This window comes from Phalacrocorax carbo, chromosome 4 (genome assembly GCF_963921805.1).
Source record: "Phalacrocorax carbo chromosome 4, bPhaCar2.1, whole genome shotgun sequence".
Classification (NCBI taxonomy): domain Eukaryota; kingdom Metazoa; phylum Chordata; class Aves; order Suliformes; family Phalacrocoracidae; genus Phalacrocorax; species Phalacrocorax carbo.
The window spans coordinates 48,061,486-48,076,888 of NC_087516.1; the positions used below are offsets into that span (position 1 = coordinate 48,061,486).

At 38.1% G+C, this 15,403-nt stretch overlaps 1 long non-coding RNA gene across 2 annotated transcripts in view; it reads left to right on the plus strand.

The window, feature by feature from the left end:
* Nucleotides 1-15,403, plus strand: part of LOC135313091 (uncharacterized) — a 160,463-nt gene that overhangs the window by 132,543 nt on the left and 12,517 nt on the right. The window contains exons 5-6 of one of the 2 annotated variants that reach the window (XR_010372683.1): nt 7,377-7,447; nt 7,929-9,585. This is a non-coding gene — a long non-coding RNA (uncharacterized LOC135313091). Of the gene's footprint in view, nt 1-7,376; nt 7,448-7,928; nt 9,586-15,403 lie in introns of those variants that run through there. The other variant, XR_010372682.1, reaches the window with a different exon arrangement.

Consider the following 15,403-nt stretch of genomic DNA (forward strand, 5'->3'; position numbering starts at 1 on the left):
TATTTGCATTTTTAAATGGATTATATCTCCATTTGTGTTCATTTCTTAGTTTCTTAAAACATTGATTTTTCTCTTGACTTTTGCTTTTCAGAATAGTTTTCATTTCTCTGTTATCCTCAGCTTCATTCACATTTTCTGCCGGACTAGGAACATTAGGTCCTGAAACTAACACTGGGCCTGATCTTGCCTGAATAGTAAAACCAGAGTTAAGAAGAATGGGGAAAAGTCACATTAGCATACTTTATCCTCAGAGCAATACAACCGAGGCAGATGGAAGCAACCAGAGTTCTCCAGTATAAGCTCAAGTGAAGCTTATTTGCTTTTCATATTAATTTTCATTTTCATTTTAATTCCTTTCTACTTTCTGAATTCTTGTTAAAAAGTGACTTGTGAAAAAGAAAGGAAGCCCTGCATGGTTAATTAGTACATCAGGATAAAGGCTCATGCATGTGTCCACGTGCACGAAAACAGATTCAGACACTGAGAGGAAGGCAGACGCAGACTTCACTGTTAATATTTTGGCAGAAACTTATAAAGACCTTTTATTAAACTCAATTCAAATGTTTATTCTAGAGGGAAAATACTACAAAGGTTGAACTTATATGATGAGTGAGAAATAATTTTCGAAAGGCTGAAATTTTGCTCAGAAGGTATGGGGTTTTTAACAGGCACCTCAAAAGCATGTATAGGAACACTCAGCATGAAAAATATGAGAGAAATATCTGGTGAAAGAATATCAGCCATTAATTGACCCAAGCACCACATAGATGGGCAATGTACAGAGAAGGCATTCAGCAGCCTTAGGTAATCTCTGGGGACACATAGAGCCAACACCTTACGTACTATTAAAAGCAGTATTTTAAAGCAAGCAATGACTTCTAATGATGAGTGCGCTGTGTCTCAGATGTGTCAGTGGTGAAAGTACAAGCCTGTGAGATGAACACAAGATCGCATAGCCTATAAAATGAAATGGCCTTTTAAAACAAATCAAATCCTATCCTAGGCAGAATGATAAACAAAAGGGAGAGCGCCAAGCTGAAACTAACCAATATATTTCAGTATTAGAAGCTCTATTTTTACTCTTCCTTCTGACCACATTTTGTAAACATGCTAAAAGATAGTGCAGAGGAATGGAAGAAAAATTCCAACTCCCTTAGACCAACAGTAGTGATCTAATTAAAAAAGATTCCGAATGGCCCCCAAACCCAAGAGCAGGCTGGGAAAACTGCTGACTGTATCCTAATCTCTAACTCACTAGGGTCTCCGGCAGGGCTGTGACCTAAATTTAAAGGCTTACTTAGTCCTTTTGGATTGCTGAGCTTGCAGCTTTCTCCTCATGGAAGCCACTCCTCTTTATATTCATCTGGAAACACATGGTACTGCGTTTTGACATTTAGATTTTGCTTTTCATTCCCATTCCTGTGCCTGGAGCCTCCACTGTAAAAAGACAATGAGATTTTTAATAGAATATTAATATATAGGTTAATATCTAGATATATTTCTTTATCATATATATAATATAATATGGAATAGAATATTACTATAAAAATAGAATTTTAATCCTGTAAAACTCTAAGTTTATAATTTTTCATTCACATTCAGAATATTGTTCTTCATTTCCCACAGAAGCAGCTTTCTGCCCCACAGTGCAAATTCTAAATGGGAAGCAATGTGAATAACTTTTGAATGCACCATCTTGCTTTCTTACTGCCAGGGCTTTTGTCTTTATCATGGAAATTAAACAACCAAAAATTCAACCTTTTATCCCAGGTACTTAGGAAGACCAGCTGTAGGTGCTAAGGGCCAAATCAGTAAAAGCCTCACCCTGATCCCAGGTATGTTATGTAAATACGGATTAGCTCCATTGTTATGGATTTGTGCCATGGACTATATGGATTTGCTCCATTAGCATAAGCAAGACAGTTTATTCACAGGAACTTTTTTTTACATATTCATTTCCATTTCCATTGTCGGTCATCAAGATGAAATGTTATAACTCTGAAATCAGCCTGTCACTTATATAATTTGAAAACCTCCTTACCATAGAGCTTGCAAGCACACCACTCCTACACACATGCACTTCTAGTCAAATTAACCTTCAAGTCAATGAATATTTAATTTTTACATTATTTTCGGCATCTCATCTCACTCACAGTAAGTGTGTACTGGGTAATAACATAGCTGATACAGTGCTGAATTCTTTGAGGCACAAGAGATGAAGTAAAAAGGGCTACAGATGAACTAACTACTGTCCTGAATACAGAAAGCCCAAGATAAAAAGGCTTTGTCAAGTGGTGAAATGCAGACAGAAGGCAAGGACAGAGAAACTCAGACCAGACATAAAAATCATTATTTCCCACCTTGACAGCAGCACTAAAACTGGGCTAGTAAGGAAATTAAAGCACTGGAGGCCACTATGATACATTATAAACAGATCAATGGCATAAAATGTCACATATATCTTCTTTCCAACATTTTCAATAACTAAACACTGACCTTTTTAAAGAGGTACAGAGCTGTGAGAAATAATCCAATTCATTTTTGGCTAATCCTATAAACCTAAAAGCATCAAAGAGAAAAGTGAAGCCAAGAGATATTACTTACATTGTAAATAAGGTGAAGGATTTCCTTTACTAAAAATTCTCTCTTTCAGAAGAGTATCAGAGTGTCCTACAATCTACACAGGGCAGTTCAAATTTTCAGTAGTAACACTAGTTTGAGAAAAAAACAAACCTAAACCCCCAAAAAATAAAAACCAGGAAAAAAAGGTATCAAAATTACTGTTCCAGCAATATCAAAGCAATTTTATGAAAGTCTACTGGTCTGATGAAAATTTCACTTGTACACATCCTCAGATCCAGGTTCAGATTTTGCCCAGAGCATACGCCAGGCCTTAGACTAACCAGGAATGTTCCTATGGAGTTCAAATTATTTCTTTGTGTCAGGCAGAGGAGTGGTTTGAGACTGTCTCACTGCTCAATGACTGAACTACGCATCTCTTGATTACACTGAGTTGGAGCTCTCACCTTTTCCTCCATGACCTCCAAATGGAGCCTCTCCCAAAATTTCAAAACCTCAGAATCTTTCTATGATCAAATTGTCATTTTCTAAGCAACCCCACTGCTACTGTAAGCCATAGGCTTGAGTACCATAAGAAAACTGTTAGATTAAAGGTTTCACTGGTGTTTCCACTAGTTTGATGTAAAAATATTTAAGAAAGACTGAAAACACTGATAACTACAGCAGGGAACAATAGGTGGTTCCTGCACTGTTGGTATCAGAGGTCTCGAATGTTAATTTCCTTACTGACAGTATTCTCTGTGTGTCTCTAAAAGATTATAAACCACAGTATGCAAGTGAGAAGAAGAAATAAGAAGTACCTCTTTGTTTCTATCTGATTGCAATGGTTGACTTATAAACTCATGCAGCTCTTTAAGAAAAGCATGTCTTGAAATAGCTGGTGTATTTAAAGGATTTCAAAAAGGATTTAGAAAACTAATTTTAATCAGGCACATTCCAGCTAGGTTTTAGGTTAGATTTTATGTTTGCTTAGGGAGGAGGATTATTTATGCTATTATTTTGAATCTATTATTCGTGTATTAGCTGTCCATGTCATGAATAGCATCTCAGGGAAGAGCTGATCCTAGGTCTAAAGAAGATCTACAAAGCTAGATATCCATCTGTGCAGAAATCTGATTGTTGGGATTTATAGTCATACTATCTCTCCTTACTAAATATTTTCTGTGAGGCTGTAATTCCATATGTTACTGCACAGGACAGCAAGAGGAAACCTTTAATGTACAGAAATTAACGTAGAGCAACTGCAAAAAATAGCAGCAATTATAGCAAAAGCAGTAGTTGGATAAAGCCAGAGCATTCTTTTGTGCATTCATACATAACCCAAAATGGAAATCAATTATTTCCAGGTTTACAGAAAAAAAAAAAAGTAGAGGGGATGTGTTTAAAAAAAGACTACAGTTTGCTTTCTGTTGTAATACTTTGAATTGTTTTATTTTTCTTCAGATATGTACACTGCCTACCCATGAGGCAACAGTATCTGCTGGAAAGGTTATTATCCAATATTATAGCTGACATAAAAAGAAAACGTTCTCTCATTCCATTCCTCTTTTAGCTAGCCAGGACAGCCACATATTTTATTGGGTATCAAGTAGGAATACTGAAGGTGTGATAGAGGCAGTGGCTTCTGAATTTCAATAGAAACTTTTTACAGTCAGGAAAAACAGCTCCCAGCACCACTCTGAAAGAGCTGTAGCAAGAAAGCTCCAAAATTACCTTAAGACCCAATATGTTTTTCTCAGTGGGAAAATGGAAAGCCATCATTTTACATTAAATTCCCTAAATAGCCTTGCTGATGATATTTTTTCTGTATTTTTTAAAAAAGTCGAATTTCAGTTCTACATGCCAAAGGAGATGGGTTGCTGATTAAAGTTGTTTGATCACACACCAGCAGACTGAAGACCTCCCACTGCCTGCTCAAACTGCTCCCTTACTTTCTCAAATGTCTTTACTATTTTGACTTCATCTGTAGCCTTGTGTAATAAAAACGAAGTCATTTGTCTGGTATGTATTTGTATCACCATGATTCCAGCCCTCTGTTTTCACAAATTGATTTTCAGCGTGTCCTTTCCATGTATGTTACCCTATTGCACATTCCAAAGCTACCCCAAAAATAATTACGATGAGATGCTCATCCTAATACAGAGCTGAAGCTACATTCCTAGCATGAAGCTGCTTTTCAATATATATTCCATGGAACAACTTTCTTTGAAAACAGTAATACAGCAATATATTTGGCTGGTACTTTACTAATACTACACAGAACATCTGTCCAAAAGGAAAAAGCATATCAGAAAAATTAACAATACATGTCGTGACTCATTAGGATCAGCACATGAAACCATTGCTGCTGGCAACACAAGTGACATGCACAAGTCAGCTAGTGGCAAAGACATGTCACTCCCTCTAATCACAGGAGGGGGGACATGAGATGTCTCCTGATTACAAAATACTTTCTCAATTTAAATTTAGTACTCATGTTGATTAAAAGGTTTTCCACTTTAATCTTACTTAATCAGATAAAAAGACCTGGTGCCATGTGCATGAGGCAGCATCTATGACTCATGGTAAACCGCTGCTTAGCAGAAAGAATGCAGAATGCAGCTCTCCTCACACAAAAAGGAGGAAATTATGCTTGTAACTACATCATTCCTTGAAAAACAGCAAGGTTCATAATAAACGAAATAGGATCATACGTAATAAAAGTAGTGTGAACTTATGATACCTTTTTATTAAATGACAAGAGTGTTACTGAAGGCAGACCAAAACTATCCCTTCTTGAGGAGGCAAATTAAGATAGAAATAAAAAGGTAAAGGTAACTTCTTCCAAAATTTCAGAATATCGTGTGCAAGACGGCATGATTATAACTTGTATGGTTTGATTATAGTCTATGTGTATGCACAGTTCTCAGGACTGTATGAACAGCCAGCTCACCATCCAATTGCTTATTCATCCTCACAGTGATCATGCCTGTTCAGTTGCAAAAGAGATGTTAAATTTTTGCACACATAGTTTTGTTGCACAAATATTAGCCTGGGTTTCTTGCTGTAGAGGTCTGAGGTCATGTCTACACCAGAAAGTTCTTCTGGCAGGACTTGGGGTTGATTACAGCTTGTACACATTGTGCTGGAAGGACAGATAATTGCTGAACGGCCTTTGCTAGTGCCAAGTGTCCTCCCCTTTAAAGTCCATTTTGGTAAAAAATATGGTATACACATTTTCTATTGACCCTAGCAGCTCTGCTGAGCACAGTTGCTCAGGGACATCTTGAAGTGTGTTGTGGGATATCATCAAGGAGCTCAGGGTCAAATTCTCATGATTCCCTTTCTTCCAGCCCACTAAACTTCTCCCATTCTTTGGCATTCACATTTCTGTTTTAGATTTTTCATGATGCCTTTCATCTTTCTGTTCAGTCTCTCAGTCAGGAATAGGGCCCCAGAGAGATAAGCAGCATCCCAGAGCCTGCTCACAGACAAAAACTCCCTGCAGACTCCACTCCCAAGGTAGCCAGTAGAGCTGTGGTAGAGACCAGGTGGAGTGGCTGATGATGGCAGTGCATGAAAAAGGCAAGGTGTCCTAGACCTTTGATGACCAGCATTGCACAACAGAGCAGCAGAGAGCAAGCGTTAAAGAATGTGCCATGTCATACTGCAGTACAAATTCAGGAAAATCACCAGTCACCCCAAATTTCACAATGGATGAAATGTCCTCTGGTGCAGAGACACCGGTGACAGCAGATGGAGATTGTTCATTTGCCAACCCTGAGCCCAGATGCTGATTCACTGGGGGCAAGAAGGGCCAGGGAGTTTACAGAGGTTATAATCCCTCCCTTAGCATTGTTACATGGGCTCAGTCTGCTCTGGCATAGCACAATATCCTCACATCTGTATGGATGCACAGCCTTCCTCTTTTTCATATCCAAAATCTGGCTCTGTCTGGCCAAGATAGTTACCAAAGGTTAATGAGGCTGGGGCTGGAAAGCCCAGCATGAGGACAGATTGTCAATCAGGTGTGTCAGGACTGTGGCAACAGGAACGACAGGCAGATTGGAAATAATGGGACACCTGAATTTTGGAAGAGGCAAAAGTGTGGTGCATAACCCTGTCTGACTCACCGCATTGTGCCTCTGAGTACACAGGAACGGAGGAAGAGCTACGCTGGATCAGACAAAAGGTCTAATTAGCCTTGTACTTCTCTGACAATGGCCAGCAACAGATGCTGAGAGGAGTGTAAAGAGACCAGGCAAGTGGTGGCACTTCTCCAGAACCCCCTCCCAGTCTCATGACTTTCTAGGTCACACTGTATCTCATAGTCTTTGATTAATTCCTTTTCCAGTAATTTGTGCTGTTGCTTTTTGAAACCCTGTAAATTTTAGTATCCACAACAAGCTGTGGTAAGAAGTTCTACAATTTTTGGGGAAGTTGCCTATAGAACTACATCAATAAGTTTACTTTGAACAGGTAACAGATTTAATCTGATGCTCATTATATTTTATACTGAAGGAGGCAGCAAGAAATTGCTCACTATTTACTGTTTCATGGCCATGTGGGACCTCATAGTCTTCTACGATAGCACCCAGACTTATGCAACGTGGATGCTTCATGAACAGCATTCACTAGATGGGGACAGTATGTGCAGCCTTGTAAATACAAAATCTTTTCCAACAAAACCGATAGGAATACAATCCTGGGACCTACATTTGTGGATTTAAAGAGCCAGTGCTGATCTCAGATGGCTGTTTGATTCCTTGGTTTATACTAACTAGCAATAGAGAACTGTTTGCTTTTTTTCTGAACAGGGACAACAAAGCTGTTGAATGTGTACTAAACAGACTGAAAAATCCTGTCGCTGACTCATGAACTGTAATGAGTAAGTATTATTATTGTTGCTACTCTATGTTATGTTTTCCATAATATTTGTGGAGCGAAAACTAGCTGGGTGGGAGCAGCGAAGTGTAAGGACGGCTGATTTTGAATAACCTGGCACAAATAGAAGAGCTCAACAAGGCTGTAAAGATCCCTTTAACACTCAGTCAGAACTGCACAGCATGCTGCTTTTGTCTAGTTGTTTGCATAGTTGGCTTGGATTTAGATTTTTCATAACTTGTAAATGCTTGTTATGAATAGGGTAGAGGGGACATTAGAGCCTGTAAATATGTATAATTAGGAACGTCATTATCTAGTTCATGATTTGAAAACAAAGTTATATCAAATTGTGATACACAGTGTGCAAAGAGAAATACACTTCAGAGCTTATGAACTTGAACATTAATACATTTTTTAAAAAAAACTTAGTCACACTAAGATGCGTGCGAAGTGTTTTCTGACACATCCTGTATCTTTTCCCACAGGCCAGTGTATGTTTCCTTCTATCTGTCTTATCCATGGAAGCCCTGCTACAAACTTCCTAGACCTCCCACAGATTTCACCATTCTTTTAATATTTGTCTTGCACTTCCTCCTTTTCTTCAGCCATGTTGCACATTCTCCCTGGACTCAAGCGTGCTCAGCCATTGTATCATGCATTCCCACTGATGCCTACTATTACACTTGACAAGCACTGGCAAAGTAAGCTGCCTTGCTTTTCCCGATTTTCTTTTCCTAATCAAGGTCAATTAGTAGGGGCCTCTGACTTTGAAAAAGTCAAATATGCACACTGAATAAAATGTCAAGTAAGGAAAAATAAAATCACCTCAGCGAAAATTTGAGAAGGGTTAGATTTGCTTCGGGGGTCTTCCACAATTCAAGCCATCACAAACATGAAAGCACTCCTGAAAGCCTTCGTGAGAGGTGTTTGCAGCAAGAGGAAGGACTCTCAGGGTCACTGGAAGCACACTGGCAGCAGACTACAAAAAACAGGAGTAGGTGGACGTGAGCACTGACTGCTGCCGGTAGTTACGCTGTTCATGACTTCAGTGTGGGATCTTGCCATGGATGGTCTGCAGCATTGTCCAGCCCAGACCTATGTGTTTTCAAGTCCTCCTGGTTAGCTGAAAGGTTAATGTCCCCTTCCCTCCCCCGAATAAATTCATCATTGCTGGGTGCTGCCAGGAGTCCTTCCTTGTGGTCAGAAAGGGTGTCCTCTCTCACTTGTGGCAGCACAGATCCAAACACGGCCGGAAGTTTTCTGGTAGCCAGAAATGGCAAGTTTTGGAAAGGAGCCCCAGATTATCCTTTGCCTTTCTACATCTAATAATGCAACTGAAACAGCTGATGTTCTTTCTTGTCCTTGCTGGCTGAAGAATTATGTTGCTTGCAGAGGTAATTTTACTTTGGAGATGGGAAGCTGCTTTAACCAGCAAGAACTTTAGCCAAAATCTTCACAGTGCAAACTAAGTTTGAGAAATTGCTATAAAAATTAATGCAAAAAAATCACAGTCCTAAAGTACAATCACAAAATGGCATTATTTACCATGCTGCAGATCACGACTGATCATTTAATGCTGTGCTTTGTATTAGAAATACATTCTGTGTTACGGAAACATGAATATTTCAAAAGTTTCTTGATTTTCTTTTTGTGAAAACTAGATACAATAGAAAACCAATTACATCAACACTGGTCTCCCATGGTTTAGAAATTGTGCAGTAAATACTGTAAACAATTAGCAAATCAACATTTTCATTTGTTTTACATGATAGTGCCCACAACAAAATGTGCCAGTTTGGGAATGCTGTTCAGAAAAACACTTGAGGCAGGAATCCTGCCAATGACAGTTGTATCAACAAAGAGCAACAATAACACATATGCTTTTACATAATTAGGATAATTGGTTTTATTACTTAAAACACAGTTTTGTTCTTGGGGATTAACTGACAGGGTAAACATTAGTGTTACCTTAAATTACTCAGTCCTTGTTAATCTGAATGTATCTTCTCAGTCTTCACCACATATGTAAATGTCTACCACAACCTGACTGAAGTACCTGCTAAACTGAGCTTTTCCTAGTCTTTAATTATGAAGTACTATATTATAGTCTATCATATGTATAACATACTATATAGTGTGTATATGTATAGTATATATAAAAATATACTATATATAGTGTATGTATATTGTATATATAGAAATATACTATATATAGTATATATAGAAATATAGTCTATATTTATAAACTATTATATAAAGTACTATTCTTTTCAGCTTCTGCTCTCCTATAGCTCCTCCATTCAGCCTCCTGGCATACTCTGTTGCCCTCCTGCCTCTTTCTAATGCAAGGATCCACTGGTTGGCCTTCTGCTTCTATTTTGCTTTTACTGATGCAGTGATTTACCACCGGGTCTAATCTCTGATTTACAAGTGTGTTAGATAGCCCAGTGAAAAGCACTTCCAGGGTAAACTAAATAAACTTGGAATTTATCCATCTTCAGAAAACAGTGCAAAGCCTCTTCATCTCTGTCACCCCCAAAGAGTTTTTATGGCAATAGTTCCTCCTTCTGTGTGCCCTCCTACGTCTCTCTGAAAAAAACTGTAAAACTAAATACACGCAAAATAACGAAGTCAATAAACTTACCAGAAGGAGGAGGACACCACCTGAATTCAAGCAGAAACGGACACTCCAAGAAAGAAGAGAAACTCATTAAGCCCATTAGGAACTTCGCAATTACAAAATTATTTTACACAGAAGATGCCCCCACAGTAAGACATTGTAAGAAAGGATAGGTAGAGAGAGGGAGATGCATGGACATGAGATTTTAAAGCAGAACCAAGACAGCTGGTAGACAGAGGAAAAAATATCAAAGCTTTCTGTAAATATTCTGGGCCTGATATAGGTATCAGTGCAAATCAGTCTTATTCCCTTGAATTTAGTGGAACTATATTATTTATAACAGCTTAGTGTGAGCCCATCTGCCCCTTTTGCTGTAATTGGATGGCTAAGAAAAGAATAAGGGAGCTGTTCACTGATAAAATTAAACACAAGCCATATTTTCTATGAAAAGTCATGTGGGACAATACACATGTCATTTCCCTGTGTGGCTGTATGTTCAACATTTCTTTGGCCATCAAGTGGCACGTCAGTCTTTGCAAAGGTGCTTCTGCCAGTGCATGATGTTGTAATGAGATCTTACCACAGGAAAAAGAAAGGCTGATTAGTACCCTTGCGAGACTTCTGGCATGCACACACTTACAAACCCGTTTTGACAAAACATTGTACAATCTACTTTTGGACGAAAACATCTCTAGGCTTTTACTAATAAGGCTCTGACTTCAAGAGTACCTGCACTCTACTTTCATTCCTACCACATACTTATGCTTTATTTTTTTAATTATCGTTAATTTTTAGGCTGTGACCAGGAGGCACAGCATCCAACAGAGCTTGGTTTTGTTTCCTTTCAAAATATATATTTGGAACTTTATTAAGAAGAGGAATTTGGTTTTACTAGTTAGCTTTGTAATTTTGACGGTCAACTGGGGTGACTTTATGATCCTCAGCACCCGCATGTGTATCTCCTGTTATCCATCAGTACACTTGAGTGTACTGATCATTTGAGTGTACTCAGTCATTTGCAGCTCCTCCTTTTTCTCCATACACAAAATACTACCTGTATATATACACTCTCCCCCTCCCACAGCGAGATAAAGAGGCTTAATCTTCTCCTGGGCTCTGCATGATCTTCTTTTATCTCCTTAGCTGTGTTCCATATAATGAAAGTGACATCACAGGGTGGCTTTTTGCCTCTTTCCACATTACTTTCAAATTAATTAATGTCCTAAGTTTAGAATGTTTAAAAGGATTTTAATTTTTACTTGGCAATTTTAGTTTGCATACATCATTTTTATCTTTTTCTTGGGATGTATATTTTTAGATCAGTGACCTTTTGAATGTATGATTCACGCAGATTTAATGTTTTCCAGCTGGTACATTTTCAATTAAGCTGATACAAATGTAGTGAAACTGATACTTTTGCAATGAAACCAGCCACTACACACCTGTGCTCTCAATTTTTTTACTGAAAATAGTTTTTCTTTTCTTCTATTCTCTCTTATTTCCCAACACATCTGTAATAACCTTTCAGGACAAAAACAACATAAAAGAAAAGCCCAGACACCTGTATACTAATGCTACCTGTCACAGACCAGGAGCTATTCCAAATCAGATAACACTATATAATTTACTGTGGAACTATGAAAAGTCAAGCACACCTTTTATTTATTAATGCAAGTGGCTAAGTAGATTAAATATTTTGTGCATCCATCAGACTGCAATAAGCTCTGCAAAAATGATTTTGTGATTCCTTGGGTTGTAATCTACACACATGTGGTTCTTAGACCCTCTCTCAAGAATATTATCAAGTGCACCAGCAGCTGAGCATTCAAAAAAAAACCACCTGTCAGAGCATGTTATTTGTCCATCAAGCAGCAGACCTGAGCTTTAATGGGTTTCTTTCACAGAGGCTATACGTAGAGTGTGGGAGCAAAGAGCATTTCCATGCTTACACAACCAGGCATGTGTCCTTTCTGCATTCTTATTTTATCATGACAAAAAAGTCACCTTACCATCTCCAGCCCTGGTCCCCTCTCTGAAATTCTCCTCTTCCTCTACAATACCCACAGACACATAGACTCACTCACAGTTTGAGAATTTGATTCACCTTTGGAGGTGGGACAGGTTTCACTTCCATATTACTTCTACACTCAGAAAAATACCTCTCTACTCCTGCATTTTCAGCACAGAAGGGAGAATTATAAATTGTAGCCTGAAAAAAAAAAAAAAAACTGTAACAGGACTCTGAAAATTAAGGTGTTGAGAAAAAAGCCCATGGGGCCTCTTGGTTCAAGTACAAAGGCAACATCAAAATTCACAATCACATTACAACCAAAATGTTAGGAGAGAGAAGCAGCCAAGAAAGTTTTTAAACTTTGACCCTCATTTACCTTCTTAGTGCAATCTGCAGCAAGTAGCGAAACCCATAAGGAAGCAGCAAGCCAAGGTACCAGTCAAAAAAAGGCATGGATATTGTTGATATAAACAGATCTTGGAAACTGGCCCTTAAATGTGCTTTAAACATTTCTGTTTGCAATTAACAGTATCCTGTATACTGGATTTTTAAAAAATGTTCTTTCAAGTGAGTGCAATGCTCTTAAGGGTTATGGTTTTGTGTTCCTCACAAAGTGTCACTGTATGACATGCTTAGATCTGTCCATTACTTTTTCTATGTGATCCATAAACCCAACGAGAAGATTAAAGTACGGACAGCCGTTGCAGCCATGACTTAAACTGTGTATCTTTTTGGAGGACGATGATATTAAATAGTTTTACTATAAATACTTCCAGATGTTGAGCTCATGGGGCTGAGTCTAAATGTACAATGGAGTGTTGATATTATTTTCTGTGAAATGCTATTAGGAATGCTTAAAAAGCTGGTTATATAAATCAAAAATAATCAGGAAACACTCTGCAAATGCAAAGACATCAGTTGAACATTATTTGGAAGGACACTATTATTTGTTGTCAGTTGGTGAAATATTTCTGAAAATGTTACACAATCACTTACACGATTTTATATGTGTTATCAGGATAATGTTAATTCTGGAGGTATTTAGCCACTTGTTAATACCTAACTTCCACCATTAGCTACAGTACCAGAGAAAATATAGATGCATTATTTTGGGAAGCAGAATCTGTCCCCTCTTATTTGAGTGACCACTCACATGCTATAAATAGTGAGCATCTGATATGGATAGTTCACTAACCATCTACAATCTGAATTTTTCTGAAAAAATTATTCGACAAATACTTATGAATAGTGGTTACATGTGTAGGAAAAAGAATTAGTTTGCACGTACTTATACATAAAAAAGAACTACAATTTCAAAAAGCTGTTGGGTCTTGTCATTCTTGTTTGTTCATTTCTTCCACAGCTTTTCATCTCACATCTGTGGGATCACCTTCAAACTTAACAGATATCAGAAATTGCCTTAATTTTTAGCAGAACAAAAGAGTTAGTGGAGAAAAAGGAGCCGCCTTTTGTTGTAGTAATAATACTTGCTTCTGACTTTGACTTTGAGCTCACACTACTCTACATCACGAAAAGCCTTAATGCAATCAATGTCATCATATTAATGCAAAATCCAAACAGGTGGTATAATACAATAATTTAGATTTGAAGGGACTTCCAGAGGTCATACAGTCCAAAACCTGCTCAAAACAGGATCCAACTTCAAAGTTAAGCCAGGCTGATGTTAGATCAGGTCAAAATAGAAAATAAGCTGGTGACCACAATCATGATAGTCCTCTGATACTTTAAAGTTATATCAACTACTAAGCACTCTTCCAAGCCCTGTTTGAAGCACTAAAGAGTGTTGATTTGAATGATTTTAAGTTTTGCAGCTTGCTTTTATCCCCTTTGTCAAGACTGATAAATCATCGGCCCTTCTCATAGAGGACAGATGATATTTAATCTTGGGTCTCAACTTTAACACTTAAAAAACCCCGAAGTTTGGCTGCTGAATGTGTTCAAGAGGGCTTCAGTATGGACAAGGCCAAGCAGCTCAACAAGAGCATTGCCTAATACAAGAAAAGGGCTAAAAGCTTACAGTAAATACTAGGGCATTGTCTTAGACTCTTAATACCGAGCTTTCAGAATCCATGTTCTCTAAAAATCCTGGAGACATAAAACGAAACTAAAAACGAAACTAAAATGTAGGAGTGGAATGAAAATAAAAATAAACCGAACTTCACTGAGCAAATGTAGCATTATAATAGCAGTAGCAGCCTGCCACTGGTTCTGATTAGAGCTATATTTGGTGTATAAGAAAGATGGAACTCTAGAAATTAGTGAACTAGAGTAAAACACATCGGCTAATCAAGAACCGACCACATTAGTATGAATGACCCAGAACGATTGTTGGTGAAACAGCTAAAACGAAAAACTTTCTAATATAACATTTTTAAGATGGTAACAAAGTCACCAGATACTTTATATTTGCATTTATATTCTCAGTTTATATGTATTTTATTAACTGAAAGACTTGATGCTTTGTGAATTATAAGTGAGACTATTTTAATTTCATACATCAGAAACACTGCCATAAAATCTAAGCTGGAGGCTGAATTTTGCTGAGCTAGATCATTCCAAATTAATTCGTCAGTAGCCCTACAATTAATGATTCTCATTAACAGATTAGGCCACAAAGGGATTACCGCCTTACCAGCCACTTACGTGATAGTTTGCTGCACACTGGGGAAACGGGCTCTGCAGGGATGCTGCAGATCCCAAGCACAGATGGACAGGAGGAGGCGAACAAGTTTGAGACTGAGTGCAAGGGAGCATTTTCCTCCCAGCAGTCCCTCAGAGGAAGGGTGATAACTCATAGGAGAGGTACAGTCCAGCAGGTAGGCTTTCCTGGAGCAGCTGGAAGGCAGGAATAGTCTTCCCAGGCTGCTCTGAGGCTAGTAGGGCAACATATTACTGATTCCTATCACTTAATTGCAAACTGATCAATAACAGTCTGGATGACTCTGTTGGTAAGTGATAGCATTTAGCTCTTATGAAAGAACTTGGGGTCAGACAACAAACTTCTCGTTCACATGAAGTTTCAAAGGTTGTTTCACCAGAACAAATGAGAGAGCAAAGCTTAGCATGCATCTTTAAAACTTTGGTGTTCAAAGTACACAAGATGTTCACATGTTTACAGCATGCAAAAAATATATGACAATGGTAGAAGAGTTTCCAGTGAGTGAAAATAAAATATCAGCATTTGTCACTACTGTGATTTAGTGATTTGCTTCTGATCAGGGATTAGAAATGCTCAGTAAGGATCTCACAGCCATTAGAGCTTCATCTCCCTGCATTCCTTGTGAGATGGTTTAGATGCTCTTATTCTT